General features: G+C 46.8%; 1 long non-coding RNA gene across 2 annotated transcripts in view; it reads left to right on the plus strand.

The window, feature by feature from the left end:
• The first annotated feature begins 6741 nt into the window (after positions 1-6741).
• Positions 6742-19027, plus strand: part of LOC114672813 (uncharacterized) — a 194044-nt gene continuing 181758 nt past the window's right edge. Inside the window, exon 1 of one of the 2 annotated variants that reach the window (XR_013404877.1) lies at positions 6742-6913. This is a non-coding gene — a long non-coding RNA (uncharacterized LOC114672813). The remainder of the gene's footprint in view (positions 6914-19027) is intronic. The other variant, XR_013404878.1, reaches the window with a different exon arrangement.

The raw sequence follows: 19027 nt of genomic DNA on the forward strand, positions 1-19027 counted from the left end.
GGAGGCAGGGAAGGAGCAGCCGCACACTTTCGGAGTGCCTCGCGGTCCCGTGGTCGGTCCGGGCCTCCTGGCTCACGTTCCAGCTTGCGGAGCTCTGGGACACATCTTCCCTAGTCAGTTGCGCTCGTTCCTATGGCAAAAGAGAACTTCAGCTTCGGTTTTCCAGCTCCCAAACAGTTAAGTGACTTCCTGCAAACGCTACAGTCCCAGCAACCAGCCTTCCAATCAAAAGTAAGTTGGTTGATGTCACTGGCATTGGCTCGGCCAATCAGAAGGGCGTTCCGAAAGCAAGCGCTCGATACTTGTAAACGCGAAGAGCTGTAGTGAAACTGGACACATCTTTGTATTTTGTGTTGCTGGTAGTAAATTTGAGTTATGGATGAGAGGACAGGGGCGATGAATAAACGCAGTATGAGTCTATAATTTTAAAAACCCCATTATGTCAGGATAAGTCCAAGAATAAACACAAATGAGTAAGAATTCGTTTCGTTATATATTTTTTTGGATGCAGCGTACTTTGGGGGCAGATGTTTAAAAATTCTTCCATCCAATACATTAACTATGACCAATTCATCTTAAAAAAGCAGTGCTAACAAAAGTTCTGGTTTTACAGCATAGCCTTTTTACTCCCTGAAATTCTTCCACTGAAACATCCCATCTTTGCTTGTCCTATCTCTTAATTCCTCTACTTCTCCGGTGCAGTTTAGTCTAAATAAATTCTTTTTGCTTTATTTGGAAGCTATTTTTAACCCACTTTCAGATAAATGGAGACAAAAACCATTAACTTGTGTAACTTTTAATAAAAACCCACCATTCTTAGCTCTTTTTCTTTCCAGAGCCCCTGCTTGGTTTTTAGGACATGTTTCTCTTCCCTCACTTCACAAATGTGGAGACTGAGATACAGAAAAGTGACTTATTTATCTTATTAGACAGATAATGACAGAACTCAATAGAAACCACGAGTCTCCTGATTTCTAGCTCTTTGTGATTGCAACTAAGCCCTTTTGGTTTTGTGAAATATTAACTGTGCGGAACAGATTTTTAGGGACTGGAACAAGTCGGAGATCCTTAGCCATGAAATATTGTGGCATTACTTGGTCAGCAACTAGTATGGGTCTTGGAGTCTGATTAACTTGGTTTACCCCTCCTCTGAATTAATGATGTGGTTGTTTTCCATCTTGATAGCTAGGAAAGAATATAGGGCTAGGTTTTTTTTTTTTTTTTGAGACTTGAGTCTCACTCTGTCGCCCAGACTGGAGTGCAGTAGCAAGATCTTGGCTCACTGCAAGCTCTGCCTCCCGGGTTCAGGCCATTCTCCTGCCTCAGCCTCCCGAGTAGCTGGGACTACAGGCTCCCGCCACGATGCCCGGCTAACTTTTTTTTTGTATTTTTAGTAGAGATGGGGTTTCACCATGTTAGCCAGGAAGGTCTCGATCTCCTGACCTCGTGATCCGCGCACCTCGGCCTCCCAAAGTGCTGAGATTACAGGCGTGAGCCACCGCGCCCGGCCTCTAGGACTAGTTCTTTTTGCAAGAGGCATACTGTCAGCACAACTGATTAAAAATAATTCACTTTCGTGAATGTGAGAGGTACCTGATTCTGTGTGATGCGGATTCAGTGAGTTCCCACCCTGACCTCCACTGGCTATTAACCTTTGTTAAGAGAAAGTTACACCAGGTTCTGGTCTCTAAGGGAAGGGTCTCAAATTGACTCTACCAGTTTGATGTCTACAGTAGTTTCTTTTGACTTTGTTTTTAAAGTGGTACATCAAAAAAAAAAAAAAAAAAAAAAAAAGAAAAGAAAATTAAAAAAGAAAGTTAGCCAGGCGTGGTGGCTCGCACCTGTAGTCCCAGCTACTCAGGAGGCTGAGGCTGAAGGACTGCATCAGCCTAGGTCAAGGCTGCAGTGATCCCTGATCACACCACTGTAGTCCAGCCTGGGCAGCAGAGCAAGGCCCTGTTTTTCTTAAAAAATAAATAAATAAATAAAAATTAAAAAAATAATAATAATGATAATTAAGGGTGGTTCAGGTAAGTAAGAGTATAATACATTCTAATTAAAAAAAAAACAAAAAACCTGATGAGACCAGTTCAATAAAAGTGCACACCTTAAAACAAATAAAGAAAACAACAAAAAAAATATTAAAGTGGTACAGGGAAGATATTGCAGTAGGTGACTGCAGGTGGAAGAAAGGTATAGATGGGGAATACTGGGCAACCAAGAATATCATCACCATCAGCATCATTATCACTGACCCCTTTCGTGGAGGGCTTACTATGTGTCAGGCCCTGTACCAAGCACCTTGCATGCACCCTTACAACAGCCCTGTAAGGTAGCTATACAGTGTATAAAAAACTCCAAGCCATCTTGGAGTTCTTGCATTTTTAGAACTTAATCTCTTAATTTTAGAAAAGAATGCACTGAAGCCCAGGGGAGTTTGCCTACTTCATGATTTTTCTGGGACAAATTTTGTCCCGTAGGATACACGATCGCTTAGAAATTGCACCTTTGCCTGCCTCCTTAAGGCCCAGTGCACATAACAGCGGGATCTCTCCAGGATCCCTATGATCATGGCCTGTACAACCCCTCAGACTGGCATTTTAACTGGGATTGTACTGGTGAAACAGACTGCTCAGACCTGGACATCTATAGATAGCCCTAGGACCACCATCATCATTATTCCAGAATAGAGGAAAAGTCTGTATCTTTCCTTGAAGATTATATAATCCAGGAATTTGAATACATCAATCACTTTAGGTTTTTTAAAAATATAAACTTTTCCTTTCCTTACTCCTTGCCAGCTTTTCTTTAATTCACTTTACTTTCACTTTGTTTGAACTGGACATAAACACTGAATTCTCCAAACTCACTCATTTCAGAATTATAAAAGAAAGTAATAAAAGAAAACTGAGATTTCATCCACATGAATTTCTCACACATTTACAAACATAACTGCTGCTTGACTTGATTTAGAATTATCTTTTTAAACCCAGCAATTCTAGAACTGTAGAATGCTTTCTCTTTTTTCTCCTTTTCCACTCATTCATTCTCCAGTATTTATGTTCCTGGCAATGAGCTGGGCATGCGGGAATACAGAAATGAAAAGAGACTCTGTCCTCCATGAAGTTTATATGTTAAAAACATATATATAAAATAACGTATCAGCAAATAATAATTTCTATGTCAGGATTTTTTTTCTTGTATTTTCAACAGTGAAGTTTCCTTGAGGGTGTTGGAACGTGTTTTATAATAGTTTTACGATTAAAACCCAGCTTGGGCTGTTTTGCCAGCATGTGGTTGTCCCAATTAAATGTTGGCAAAATAAACGATCCCAAATTAATATGAATCATTCCCAATTAAAATAATATATCACTGAAGTATATATTATGCCACATAGATGTAAGAGCTCTGTTTTCCCCCAAGTTAGTCTTTATAAATACACATTTTCAAATCCACACAAACCAACCGGAAGGAGCATGAAAATTCAGACTGTAAGTGTGCTTCTAGTTTATGCTTTCCTCTCTAAATTCTGCCTAACAATTTGCTTTACTATCCAAGTTCTCAAAACAATGGCGTATGTGCCTGTAGCCAGAATATATAAGCCTTGTTTTCTGTGCATCCTAAAATAATTACAGTATTATCATTATTAGCTCTAATAAGCAGTAGTGCCTACAGTCAGCTGTTTCTTTCAGGGTTGTAGACCACTGTGAGGAACTGGCCTCTGGGTCTGAGATAAACTCTGTAACCTCAGGCAACCTCTAGGAGCTATTTCCTTATCTGTAAATCGATGGGATTAGATTAATACATCTCCAGTAGTTCCTCCCAAACTCCAAACACCTCAAGGAATCTAAAGAAAAAAAAAAACCTAGAGAAAAAAACTGGAGCAAGACTTGGGTTCTTTAAATACCATCTCATCTGCTGTACATCTAGAAATACTGCTCTTTATGGCAGTGAAGGTCAGAAAACCTTAAATCAACATTTAATGGATAGCAGACACAAATATAAATGTTCAAAATCCCTTCCTTAATTTTATGGTCTCGATTTTTCTTTCTTCAAGCTGGTTCGTAGAAAGTGGAATGGAGGTTCAAATAACCTATTCTTTTTCCCTGGCAAATTTTATTATTTATTTATTTATTTATTTTTGAGAGACAGTCTCGCTCTGTCGTCCAGGCTGGTGTGCAATGGCACAATCTCGGCTCACTGCAACAAACCCCGCCTCCCGGGTTCAAGCGATTCTCCTGCCTCAGCCTCCCCAGTAACTGGGATTACAGGCATGCACCACAATGCCCGGCTAATTTTTGTATTTTTGGTAGAGATGGGATTTCGCCATGTTGGCCAGGCCGGTCTCGAACTCCTGACCTCAGGTGATCCGCCCGCCTCGGCCGCCCAAAGCGCTGGAATTACAGGCGTGAGCCACCGCGCCTGGCCCAAGGTAAATTTTTCACCCTGGAGGGGAGTAAGGTATTTCCTGGCATATGCGTCACAGATTCCCAGGCCCCTCCCCTGGAGATTTTTATTCAAACTGTGCCCCAAGGCAGGGTTTCCCCACCTTGCAGGGTGGAGCTAATCACCTGGCGCTCGATTTAAAATACAGATTGCCGGGTGTCACCCCTGCTCAAGGACCAGGGAAGTTCAGGCTAAAATCACACTCTGTAGGTATTGGGTTCTGCCAATTCTGGCTTTTCTCACTCATTCCTGCTGGGAAGCGTGGACCGTGCCGGGCAGAACTGCCAGCCTCCAGGCGGGAAGGAAGGAGGAGAACAGATGGCCCACTGGGGGTAGAGGATCACGTGTTGGACCTCATTCTGGGCTTGATCCAGACCTCTCCCTTTCAGGGCCCAGCCCCTCCGGCTCCAGCGACCCCACCTAGGCACACGGAACATATGTGGAGGAAACCAGTGTTCATTTTGGTGAAAGAAGGGGAATTAGGGAAGCAGACGAGCTTGAGGAGGGGAGAGGCGGGGCTAAAGGGATAAGGCTTCCAACAATGGCGATGTTCCTGGATTTTGAAATACAATCAGGTAAAGCCCGATCTGGTGGAACGCCCGTGGCCATAATGACAGTTAACACCCCAGGGGCTAGAGGGGGAAGGGAGCTCAGGCAAGCGCGAAAACTTGCACGCCGCCCTACTTTGCTCCTGCCCCACTTAGCAGCCTTCCGCAAAACTCCAGCCCTCCTCTGCAGCGCAGAAAGGCCGCCCGTTCATGCATATGCAGGAGGATAAGTTTAGCTCGCAGCCCCCCGCGCTGCGACCGGCCCAGCGCGGCAGTCGGTGAATCACCCGCGCTCGGGGGCGGGCGCTCCGCTCCGGCCGCGGACTGGCGGGCGACTCAGCCACTCGCGGACCGCGCGGCCCGGCCTGGCATCGCCCTTTTAAAAAGTCTTCCGCAGGCGGCCGCCGCCGCAGCAGCCTGAGGAGGCGAGTTCATCTGAGGACAGTCCCAGTTCTCAGAAATCCCTTCCCTGCTGGAACATCAAGCTCCCTTTACTGCAGTTGAACAAACTGCCCTAGATTGGGGGACAAGGAACCCGCCCCAAACTCGTGCAAGGAGCTCCGGGCGCCCACGCCCACGTGAGCTAACCTTGAAATTAGCCCCTGCACCCGGGAGCGCGGGGCTGGGAGTGGGTGGGGACCCGGGGGGAGCCCCGTGCGGCCCGGGCCCTTGCTTTGCGCTCTCCGCGTGCACGTACCGCCCCCGCCACTCTGTTTCATAACTCTGGCGGTGTTGCATTTTTTTCTTTTAATCTCCCGGGTAGATGGGTGTGGGGTGAGTGTGTTGGGGAGAGGGCAGGCCACCTTGGCCACCTTCCATCCCCCACGCCCGCGAGGAAGAGGAAAACCTGCCCTGCGGTCCTCCTGGGAACACTGCAGAGTAGGGTGTCGAGATGACATCAGCTTCTAAACATAGCCAGCACCGCACCGCACCCCAACTCCAAGGGCTGCGGGAGTGGGGAGGGAGTGGGGGAGGCGGGTGCTGCTGTCCCCGGGCGGGGCGGGGCGGGCAGGCCGGCCAGGCTGTGCGGGAGGAGATGACTTTGCAGGAATTGTGCTCCCAGAGTTTGCAGGCAGATCTCTCCCGCGATGGCCCGGCCAAGGGGTTAGGAAAGATTCCTGCCATTCCGCGCTCTCCCCTACCCCACAAGAACCACACGCACGCACACACGCACTCTTGGATCGAATGTGCCTTTATTTATAAATCAACTCAGCCCCAGCCGTAGTGCCCAGGTTCGGTCCGGTCCCGGGAGCACCCGCGCCCCGCGTCTGCCTCCAGGATAAGCCTGCGAGGGGGTCGGTGCTGCCCTCCCAGTGAGTCAGATGGGCTGTGTTTCCTGTGGTTGTTGTGGAACAGTTTGTCCTTTTTACTCCCCGCCCCCCCGCCCCGTCTCCACCCCCTTGGTAAATATAGCGCTCACGTTTCATCATCTCTTTGTCCAACGAGTGCCAGACACCCCGGCCCGCGGCCCCCGCCGCCTCCCTCCTCCTCTCCGCGCGGTTACCTCGCATAACCCCGCGCGGGCAGGCACCGGGCAGCAGCTCTCCCCGTGGCCGCGGCCGCGCCCAACCCGCCCCCAGCGCTTCGCGCCGCAGAACACCCCCACCCCATTTTTCTCCCCTCCCCTGCTTGCAGTTCCCCCTTCTGTAGGGCCCCCATGCTCCTGTCCCACCCCCTCTACTTGGCGTCCGGGTGCTGGGTCGAGACGTGTGTGGGTGTTGGGAGGTGGATATCTCTTTTCCGAGCCGTAGGCGTCACCCCTACGCCCAGGCCCAGGCCCAGTGCTGGATCCTGCACTTTCCCAACCTCCCCCTCCCAAGTTACAAGGTTGCCCTCTGTTCCCCTCCCGAGCGCAGGTGACGAGCTGCTGAGACAGTGTCTGATTCACCGACAGCTGAACCAGCTACTGGTACTTGGGGGTGAGCGTTTGCTGAACCGTTTCCCTCCCACCTCCCCCAACCCCCTACCCCGGTGGGGAGTGGGCTGGAGGGTCGGGAGAGGCAAGGTGGATGACAGCCGAGAAGTGCGTGCCTGCGCTTCCCTCTCTCCCTCCTCCTCCCAGTTTCATTTCCACACATACAGCCACCCACCGGGGACCGGAGGCGGCTAGTGTTCTCTGAACGCCGGGAACTGGCTCTCTCTGTGGTCTCCTGTTTACTTCCCTCCTCCTCTTTTCCCCTCCCTTCTCCCCGCCCCCATCTCCCAGCGCTGCTTCCCGCCCAGAGCAGCTGGGAAACCTGCAGCTGAACACTGCAGTCATGGGACTTCCCTGGCCCCGAGCTTTGCCCCAGGTTTGCCCTGTCCTGTCCTGCCTTGCCCTGTGTCCGCTTGTTTGGGGGCACTTCTTCGTCCTGAAAAGGGTCCTGGGGCTCCCTATCCAGGAACGTGGAAGAGGTGACTGCTTCCCTCCTCCTTCCTCTCCTCCTGGCTCCCCTGCCAGCTACCTTCCTGTGGGGGCCCTGCCTGGCTGTCTTTTTTGGCCAGGATTCTGGGCCACCCCCGCGAGTGGCCACCTGTCCAGGGAGAAGTGGTGAGACAGCTAACGGTGTGTAAGAACTCTGCATCCAGGATGCTGCAGAGCTGGCTTCTTTGCCATCAGAGACTGTCCTGTTCGTAACAGGGTGCCCAAAGTTCCCTGCCGACCAAGGTTTTCAGGCATAACCCCAAAACCTGCTCCTAGGGACACACCCTCTCCTTATGGAGTCTGGCAAAACCTTTCCTTTCAAAGCTTGCTTCCCAGCGGGGAAGAATGCAGCCTCTCTCCCTAAGTAAGCTGAATGAACAAAGAACTCCAAGGAGGCCGTGGGGGTTCCAGCTCTGGGTGCTGCCTGCCTGAAGTTCACCCCATTTAAAAACCACCTCTTCACCACCACCCTCTGCTCCACTGCCATGGTTACCAGCTCCCTGTCCTTCCCAGAACAGTGTTGCACAGAGACAGAAACAAACAAGGACATTTACAATGTTCTTTTAAATATCCAAAACACTGCCTTGGTATTTTGGTAGCAGAGAAGAGAGAATAAAAGTCCTGACTGTTTGCTGGTTTCCTTCTGACCCCACGACCCTGGAAAAATCCTTACCCTGGATGGCCTCTCAGCTGCCAAAAGAGGGAAGGAAGCTTGATGAGATACTAGAGAGTGGAATTCAGAACAAACCTTTGGCAGGAGAATTATTCCCCAAGTTAGACTCTTTCTTTCTTCCCCCTCCACCCCAGCTGCTTTGAAGTACCTGCCATCAGACTATACCACCTCCGCTTTGTGGCTGTCATCTGCAGGCTCTCCTGCACTCCTCCTCATTCTCCGAAGATTCTAGCACCTGACTCACAGTCCCCAACCTCCACCCAACTCCTATTAACATTTTTGGTTAATTTAGCATCCCAGTAGATTAATGGCCTATCTGAAACCCTAGTACCTGAACTGCAATCCTTTTTTTCCTCCACCCCACTGTCATGTGGGTATCCTCAATCTTTTCATCACCAAATAACAGCACCACCTCTGACCATCATCCTCTTTCCTGACCAACACCTCTTTCTCTCCCAGCTTATTTGCTCAAATAACCACATTTGAACAATTCTTTGACCTTATTTTGACTTCCAGTCTACTTTTTCACTGTCTGTCATTGGCATTTCATTCTTACATCTCTCCTACCCAGCTTAAGATTTCATGGTCTGTCATTGTATCATTCCTTTGCATGCACCTCCCCCTACTTTCTCATTCCTGGGACCATCTGGCCAAACTCTTGATTCCGTCCAGCTTAACACACTGGACAAAAATGACAGGGCTAACTGTTGTCACTCTAAATTTATGATCATCCATCTCGAGTGGGCTCTCAACACTGTCCGTGTGCATTTCCCTCGTCAGTTTACTTTCCCGCACCCTGAAATGACTATATTGCACCTTCTCTCTTCAAACTTCCAACACTCCTCCCTTCCTCACTCTGAGCTGAGAAACTTGCTGCTTATTTTACTGAGAAAATAAAAGCAATTTGACAAGAACTACCTCCTCTTCCTACCATCATAGCTTCCATCCTACCTACCTCTCCACCCAGAGGCTGCCTTCCCACTTGTCACCTGATACACTGTTCCTGCTCCTGTCTAAGGCAAATCCTCCCATGTGGCACCAGGTTCCCTTCCCCTCTGGGCTATTTAATGACTGTTTCTAAAATGACCCCATCTCTTGCTTATCTAGTTGTTGCTCTATTCTAAATCATTCACTTCAGCACAAAAAAGTGTCCTCCCTCCTGTCTTTCTATGTATACTTGTGTGTGTGTGACGCCTTGACCCCATATCCTCCTGCACTGTTACTCCATTTGCCATCTTCCTTGTATGCAGACATCTCAAAGTTACCTCTATGTACTGTCTGTATGTGCACACCCCTGTTCTCTTTTTATTTTTATCTTTATTTTTGAGATGGAGTCTCACTCTGTCGCTCACGCTGGAGTGCAATGGTGTGATCTCAGCTCACTGCAACCTCCGCCTTCCGGGTTCAAGTGATTCTCCCACCTCAGCCTCCCGAGTAGCTGGGACTACAGGCATGCACCACTAAGCCTGGTTAATTTTTATGTTTTTAGTAGAGACGCGGTTTCGTCATATTGGCCAGGCTGGTCTCTAACTCCTGACTTCAGGTAATCCACCCGCCTCAGCTTCCCAAAGTGCTGGGATTACAGGCGTGAGCCACCATGTCCGACCTTCCTGTTCTCCCTTGATCCCGTGCCAGACATTCATTTCTGTCACTGGACTGAAACTGCTCAGGATCATGGATGACCTCCATGATGCCAAATCTATTGGGCAGTTATTTCACTTCACATCACAGCAAAGAAGACTAAGGATTGGACAGTGAACTAGAGGAAAAGAGAGACTATGGTATCCTAGAAGCCAAGAGAAGAAAAGGAAGAGAGGTGGATTCCTTCTTTTTCTTCTTTGCTACTTTCAGTTCTTCTCCTGGCTCTTTTTTTTTTTTTTTGGACAGAGTTTCACTCTTGTCACCCAGGCTGGAGTGCAGTGGTACAATCTCAGCAGTTCACTGCAACCTCCACCTCCCAGGTTCAAGCGATTCTCCTGCCTCAGCCTCCTGAGTAGCTGGGATTACATGCATGTGCCACCATGCCCGGCTAAGTTTTCTATTTTTGGTAGAGACGGGGTTTCACCACGTTGGTCAGGCCGGTCTCGAATTCCTGACTTCAGGTGATCCGCCTGTCTTAGCCTCCCAAAGTGCTGGGATTACAGGCATGAGCCACCGCTCCCTGCCTCTCCATGCTGTCTTAAACTCGAGTTGACCTGGAGCCTTGTCCTTGTCTCTCTTCCACATCCATACTCACTCCCCTCGTGGTTTCATGCAGCCTCAAGGCTTTAATACCTTCAAGGCTGGTGCCGTGGCTCACGCCCATAATCCCAACACCTTGGAAGGCCAAGGTGGGAGGATTGCTTTAGCCCTGGAATTTGAGGCTGCCATAATCTGTGACTGCACCACTGCATTCCAGCTTGGGTGACAGGCTTTAATACCTTTTACATGCCAGGGATTACCCAATTTTTATCTTCAATTCACACCTCTTTCTTTCTTTTTTTTTTCCTTTTTCTTTTTTTTTTTTTTTGGAGGCTTGCTCTCTCATCCAGGCTGGAGTGCAGTGGCGTGATCTCAGGTCACTGCAACCTCTGCCTCCTGAGTTCAAGAGATTCATGTGTCTTAGCCTCCCAAGTAGCTGGGATAACAGGCACTCAGCACCATTCCCGGCTAATTTTTGTATTTTTACTAGAGACAAGGTTTTGCCATGTTGGCCAGGCTTGTCTCAAACTCCTGACCTCAAGTGATCCACCTGCCTTGGCCTCCCAAAGTGCTGGGGTTACAGGCATGAGCCACCGTGCCCGGCCCATACCTGTCTCTTGAGCTTCACACATGACCATCCAACTATCTAGTCATCATTTCTACTTGAATATATGATGGGCATCTCCAACTCAACATATTAAAATTGAACTGCCGATAATTCCCTCCCAATGCATGACTCTATTGGCAGCGTTTCCCATGTTAGATAGAGACACTCCTGTGTTCTGGTTGCTCAGGACAAAAACCAATGAGTTATCCTTCATCCCTCTTTTAAATGGATACCCGTAACCCATAGCTAATCATCCATCAAGAACTCCTATTAGTCCTGTGTTCCAAATATCTCCATAAACTGGCCCTTCTCACCTTCTGTCCCTTCCTCTCTTGCCTTGATAACTGCAGGAACCTTCTAGCTGCTCTGCCTGCCTCCACCCTTGACCTTGCTTCTCTTCTCAACACAACTGCTAAGAGCTAAGTGCTCTTCTTAAAATACGTGTCAGGTCACAGCACTCTTCTGCTCAAAATACAGCTGTGACTCTAGTCTCACTCAGAGAAATTGCTGCTGTCCTCACAGTGGAGTAAGCCTCCTTGTGAGCCCGAAAGGAGACGTCCTGATCTCCCCTACTGTACTCCATTCCTCACTCCGCTCCAGCCCCACTACCCGCCTTGCTCATCTGAGAACTAACCAGCTGGACTCCTGTCTCATAAGCATTCACAGTGGCTCTTCCTTCTACCCGGAATGCCCTTCTCCAAGATCTCAGCATGGCTCACACCCTGACCTTCGCTGAGCCTTTGCTCACATGTCCCCTCCTAAGAGAGGTCTGTCCTGGTTGGGAGGTACTCCTGGATCTGGAGGTGGATCTCCTTCTCCTGAGTTACATCGGGAAGGTATGGCAGATGGGATGTTCTTAGAAAGGAAGAACTCATCCTTCTTCCCACTATGCCTCTGCAACCAACCCACTGGTCCTCTGCAGCATGCTCCATCCACTTCGTTCACTGTTTCTCTCCATGGCCACCAGAGATGAACTTGCTTTATGCTTAAGTTTAGTCTTCAGTATTACTGGGGACTTCTAGTCCATTTCTCCTTTCAGTTGACCAGCAGTTTAGAGAATGACGAGATTTATTCTTTTCAGTTTAAATCTGGAAAATACTATGTAAATGTAAGACTCAGTGTGTTCTCATGAGGAGGCACTTGCTGAGGAAGTACACAAACCCCAGGGTCAAGCTGCCTGGACTCTAGCATTTCAGTTCTGTCCTACATTAGTTCTGTGAAACTGGGCAAATTACTTAACTGCTTTTAAAGTGTTTTCATCTGAAAGAGGGTAAAAATAGGGCAGAAATACAGTGTTGTTGTGAGTATAAAATGAGATAAATCATATAAAACTCATGGTAGAGTGCCTGGTATTTAATAAACACTGCTTTGGTTTTGATTGCCAGGAAAGCCAAGCTGAAGACAAAGACTTGGGGACAAGTGGTTTATTTGGGAGGTGATCCCAGGAAGCAGGGGTGAGGGAGCAAGAAGAGTGACACAGGGAAGGAAGAAAAGCCAATATTTGGGAGCATTATTTTTTCTTTTATTTCTTTATTTTTGAGATGGATTGTAGCTCTGTCACTGAGGCTGGAGTGCAGTGGCACGATCTCGGCTCACTGCCACCTCCGCTTCCCGGGTTCAAGCAATTCTCATGCGTCAGCCTCCTAAGTAGCTGGGATTACAAGCGTGCCATGCCCAGCTAATTTTTGTATTTTTAGTAGAGATGGTGATCCACCTGCCTCAGCCTCCCAAAGTGCTGGGATTACAGGTGTGAGCCACTGTGACCATCATGAGCATTATTAAAATCTCTGATATAGAAATGCTTCTTAGAATTGCCCATCCCAAGAATGGGAGACAGAGGGATTTGCCCTCCAGCACCGGGCCCTCACTGGTGAAGGGTTGCCCCAGGAGTGTTGTCCCTTGCACTAGCTTCTCATACCTTTGGTGAAGTCCCTGGGGCAGAAAGTACACACTGGAGGAGGGAGTCAGCCAGAAATCTGCACTCTCCCAGCAATCTTTAATGCAGCCATGGCTGAAATTAGAGGTGGGTCAGAGCACGTGAAGACACGCAAAGTATCTGTTACAGATGCTTAATATATTGTTTCTATTGTTATTTTAACTGTTAGATGAGATCATTTAATTCAGTATGTCTCATACTTTACTGTGCATAAGAATCACCTGGGGATCTTGTTAAAAATGCAGATTTTGATTCAGTCTGTTTGGAGTGGGCCAGAGTTCTACATTTTAACAAGCTCCCATGTGATGCTAATACTAACGGTCATCAGACCACTTTTTAGCAAAGATGTATTTAATTGATGCACATTTATCAACCACCTTCTATGTATCTTTGTTACTGTGCTAGATACTAGTGATAAATGTTGTGAATAATACTAGGCTGATTAATGTCTTCCCAAAGATATCCACATCCTAATCCCCCATCTGTGAATGTCACCTTAGGTAGTAAAAGGAACGTCTCAGATGTAACTAAATTAAGGGTCTTTGTTTTTCAATTTATTTATTTAGAGATGAAGTCTTGCTCTGTCGCTCAGGCTGGAGTGCAGTGGCATGATCTCAGCTCACTGCAACCTCTGTCTCCTGAGTTCAAGTAATTTCCCTGCCTCAGCCTCCTTAGTAGCTGGGATTACAGATGTCCGCCACCACGCCCGGCTAATTTTTGTAGTTTTAGTAGGGTCGGGGTTTCGCCATGTTGGCCAGACTGTTCTCAAACTTCTGACCTCAAGTGATCCACCTCCCTTGGCCTCCCTAAGGGCTGGGATTACAGGTGTGAGCCACTGCACCTGGCCCAAATTTTATTTTTAAAGATGGCATGTTGCCCAGGCTGGTCCCAAACTCCTGAGCTGAAGCAATTCTCCCTCCTTGACCTCCTGAAGTGTTGAGATTACAGGTGTGAGCCACTGTACCTGGCTAAATTAAGGGTCTTGAGCTGGAGAGATTATTTTGGCTAATTAGAGTAGGCCTGATGTAATCACAGGATTTTATAAGAAGGAGGTGGGAGGCTGGAGAGAGAGAAGATGCCATACAGCTGGCTCTGAAGATGGAGGACCGCTGTGAGACAAGGAATGAAGGTAGCCTCTGGTAGCATAAAAGGCAAGGAAACAGGCTCACCCAGAGCCTCCAAAAGGAATAAAGCCCTGCAGACACATTTTAGACGTCTGGCTTCTAGAACTGTAAGGTAATATGTTTTTCAGATTTTTAACCCACTAAGTTTGTGGTAAGTTGTGACATAGCTATAGAAGCTAATACGAATGTGAACCAAGTGAGGTCTTTATCAGGATATGTTAGGTAAAACTATGGTCAATGTGTGGGTGAAGACAAAACAATTTTTTTGTTTTTGAGACGGAGTTTTGCTCTTGTTGCCCAGGCTGGAGTGCAATGGTGTGATCTCGGCTCACCAAAACCTTCACCTCCCAGGTTCAAGCGATTCTCCTGCCTCAGCTTCCCGAGTAGCTGGGATTACAGGCAGACACCACCATGCCTGGCTTACTTTTTTTGTATTTTTAGTAGAGCCGGGGTTTCTCCATGATGGTCAGGCTGGTCTCGAAATGCCAACCTCAGGTGATCCACCCACCTTGGTCTCCCGAAGTGCTGGGATTACAGGCATGAGCCACCGCGCCTGACCAACAGAAATTTCTTTAAAATACATATTAACTATTTAAAACCCAAATTATAACATTGTCTTGTGGGGTTTATAACAAATAAATGCGCTATATATCACCATCATAGTATAAAGGATAGGAGAGGGGTAAATGGACGTTTACTGTGATAAATTTTCTTTCTTTTTTTTTTTTTTTTCGAGACAGTCTCGCTGTCTCCCAGGTTGGAGTACGGTTGCACGATCTCGGCTCACTGCAAGCTCTGCCTCCCAGGTTCACGCCATTCTCCTGCCTCAGCCTCCTGAGTAGCTGGGACTACAGGTGCCCGCCACCACGCCTGGCTAATTTTTTGTATTTTTAGTAGAGCCAGGGTTTCACCGTATTAGGGTGGTCTCGATCTCCTGACCTTGTGATCCACCCCCCTCGGCCTCCCAAAGTGCTGGAATTACAGGTGTGAGCCACCATGCCCCACCTACTGTGATAAATTTTCTAAATTGTATATGAATGGTATAATATTAACTTCAAGTGGACATATTGTATGTACAGCAAATTAATGACTACCATGATATATCTTCCCAAATAGCTCAGTGTGGTAGAAGAGGACATCCGTCCAAATAATTACAACACAGTGTGGTATGTGCAACATGAAAAGTTATACAAAGAGCTCTAGGATTCCAAGGAATCCGTGATTAGCGCCCTTTGTGGGTAGGTAGGTAAAGGCTTCCCAGTAGAAGTTGTATTTGAGCTAAGTTGTGAAGGATGATTAGAAGATGAGAAGAAAGGCATCCCACATTTGGCAAATAGCATGAGCAAAGAAGTGAGAGCAAAATGGTACAGAATGTGTCAGAGCACCAATAGTCATCCAGTTCTACCTCTGGGAGTGGTAGGAACTATAAACCTGTCAAGAAGGGCCTTGTCTTAGTTCGCTTGTGCAGCTATAACAGAATATCACAGACTGGGTAGTTTATAATAGAAATTTGGGCCAGGTGCTCATGCCTGTAATCCTAGCACTTTGGGAGGCCAAGGTGGGCGGATCACTTGAGGTCAGGAGTTTGTGATTAGCCTGAGTAGCATGGTGAAACCTTGTCTCTACTAAAAATACAAAAATGAGGCCGGGCGCAGTGGCTCATGCCTGTAATCCCAGCACTTTGGGAGGTCGAGGTGGGCGGATCACGAGGTCAGGAGATCGAGACCATCCTGGCTAACATGGTGAAACCCTGTCTATACTAAAAATACAAAAAATTAGCTGGGTGTGGTGGTGGACGCTTATAGTCCCAGCTACTTGGGAGGCTGAGGCAGGAGAATAGCTTGAACCCGGGAGGTGGAGTTTGCAGTGAGCCGAGATTGTGCCACTGCACTCCAGCCTGGGCGACAGAACAAGACTTGGTCTCAAAAAAAAAAAAAAAAAACCCAAAAAACCAAAATGAGCCAGGTGTGGTGGCACATGCCTGTAGTCCCAGCTACTTGGGAGGCTGAGGTGGGAAGATCACTTTAACCTGGGAGGTGGAGGTTGTGGTGAGCTGAGATTGTGCCACTGCACTCCAGCCTGGGTAACAGACTCCATCTGAATAAATAAATAATAGAAATTTATTGTTCACAGTCGTGGAGGCTGGAAAGTAAAGATCAAGGTTCTGGGAGATTTGGTGTCTGGTAAAGGCTTGCTCTCTGCTTTCTTTTTTTTGTTTGTTTATTTTCTTTTTTTTTTTTTTTTTTTTTTTTTTTTTTTTTTTTTTGCTCTCTGCTTTCAAGATGGCATCTTGCTGTGTTCTCACTTGGGGGAGGAGTGGAAGTGGGAGGAAGCTCTCTGAAGCCTCTTTCATAAGGACACCAATCTCATTGACTAGGGTGGAGCTCTCATGATGGAATCACCTGCTAGAGACCCCACCTTCCAATACCATCACCTTGGTGATTAGGTTTCAGCATAAGACTGTTGGAGGGAAATAAACCTTCAGATCATAGCAGAGGGATAAGGGTAAGGTTTATGTAAGAGCATCTAGGAAAGCTTTTCCTCCATGCTGACAATCGGGTACATGCAGGGAAATTCCGTTCACTGAACCACTTTTCAGGTCTCCTGCCTTGGAATGCGGTTGCATGAGGATATGATATTTAGCTTTGTTATGAGCACGATTAGAAAGTCAAGAGGATTTCTGGGATATCAACCTAGAGTGCTGTCATCTGTTAAGTATTGCCAGCAATGACCTACTTCTGGGCATGTCATATAAGAAGATCCTACGTACTGTTTGTTTAAACCATTGCTGGTTGAACGTTCTCTTATTTGCAGCCAAAAAGTATTCCTAAAAGATATATAGATTGATCAACTGATTGATTTTTTTTAGATGGACACAGGGTTTCACAATGTTGACCAGGCTGGTCTTGAACTCCTGGCCTCAAAGTATCCTCCTGCCTCCCAAAGTGCTGAGATTATGGGTGTGAACTGCTCTGCCAAGCCCTAACTGATACATTTAGGAAGAAAAGTTTTAGTAGATTAGTGGGGACATTAGTCAAACTCCAATGACCTGAGGTGTGAACTGGAGTAAACACATATCATCAGAGACTATGGCATGAGTTTTCAAGAAGATGGCAGGTTAAGGAGAATAGCAGATGTAGGGGTATATTGAGGGAAGGAAGATGATGGGAATAATTTTCTAGATTGTACATACTTGAATATGTTTCAATTGACGGAAAGGAGCTTGTCATTAGAAAGAAATTAAAAATATATGAAGGATGAGATCATTGGTAAAACAAGGTAGAGAAGGGAACAGTCTCAAGGACCCAGGAAGGAAAAGGAAAGCCATGTTTTCCTTGGAGGTAGAAAGAAGGATGGGTGCAATGATTCACACCTGTGATCCCACCACTTTGGGAGGCCGAGGTGGGAGGATTGCTTGAGCCCAGGAGATCGAGACCAACCTGGGTGATATAATGAGACCTCGTCACTATTCATTTTTTATTTTTATTTTTTGAGCTCGAGTCTTGCCCTTTTACCCAGGCTGGAGTGCAGTGGCATGATCTCGTCTTATTGCCACCTCTGCCTCCTGGGTTCAAGCGATTCTCCTGCCTCAGGCTTCCAAGTAGCTGGGATTACAGACGTGTGCCACTACGCCTGGCTAATTTTTTGCATTTTTAGTAGAGATGGGGTTTCACCTTGTTGGCCAGGCTGGTCTCAAACTCCTGACCTCAAGTGATCCACCTGCCTTGGCCTCCCAAAGTGCCAGGATTACAGGCGTGAGCCACCGCACCTGGCCTATTTTATTTTATTTTTTTAAAAGGATGTGAGCCTAGCTGAAAATGTGGAGAAGTTTGGAGATGGAAAAGAGAAAAGCCATGGGAATTCATGCCTGGTGGCATCCGTTTTTTCTGTGAAGTTGGACTGGAGCGTGGTAGCATGTGCAAGTGAGGTGATGGGGAATATGGTGGAGGACATGAGCAGAGCGGCAAGGGTTTGTCTGGAATGCCTGTCACTGGGATGAACCACATTATTTATATCTCCGTACTCTGTGCCTGGCACATGACAGGTTCTGTCTGTCTAAAGAATGAGTTGACTCCATATGAGTAATAGCTTTGTTAAACACTAGAACATACTCCTTTTATCTAACCATATTTTTATACCCATTAACTACTCTTCATCCTCTTCCCCCACCCTTACCCTTCCTAGCCTCTGGTAACCATCATTCTTCTCTCTACCTCCACGAGATCACCTTTTTTAGCTCCCACGTAGGAGTGAGAACATGTGATATTTGTCTTTCTGTGCCTGGCTTTTTTCACTTAATATAATGACCTCCAGTTTCATCTGTGTTGCTGCAAATGAGAGTTTCATTCTTTTTAAAGGTTGAATAGTACTGCATTGTGTGTATGTACCATAGTTTCTTTCTTTCCTTTTTTCTTTTTTTGAGACAGTCTCGCTCTGTTGCCTCTGTTGGAGTGCAGTGGCATGATCTCAGCTCACTACAACCTCCACCTCCCGGGTTCAAGTGATCCTCCTGCCTCAGCCTCCCAAGTAGCTGGAATTACAGCACCACCACACCTGGCTAATTTTTGTATAATTTTTGTATTTTTAGTGGAGACAGGGTTTGCTATGTTGGCCAGGCTGGTTTTGAACTCCTGACCTCGAGTGATCTGCCCACCGTGGCTTCCCAAAGTGCTGAGATTACAGGTGTGAGCTGCTGCTCAGCCTGTTGGGTTTGTATGTCTTCTTCAGATCATTTGCCTATTTTAAAAATTAGATTTTTTTTTTTTTTTTTTTTTTTTGCTATGGAGTTCTTTGAATTTCTTACATATTCTAGTTGTTAATCCCTTGTCAGATGCATGGTTTGCAAATACTTTCTCCTATTCTGAAGGTTGTCTTTTCACTCTGCTGATTGTTTCCTTTGCTGTGCAGAAGCATTTTTAGCTTGACGCAATCCCATTTATCTATTTTTGCTTTTCTTGCCTTTGTCCTTGAGGTCCTACCCAAAAAATCTTTGCCCAGACCAGTATCCTGAAGTGTTTTCCCACTGTTTTTCTCTAATAGTTTCATAGTTTCAGGTCTTACATTTAAGCCTTTAATCCATTTTGATTTGATTTTTGTATATGGTGAGA

This window comes from Macaca mulatta, chromosome 15 (genome assembly GCF_049350105.2).
Source record: "Macaca mulatta isolate MMU2019108-1 chromosome 15, T2T-MMU8v2.0, whole genome shotgun sequence".
Lineage (NCBI taxonomy): Eukaryota > Metazoa > Chordata > Mammalia > Primates > Cercopithecidae > Macaca > Macaca mulatta.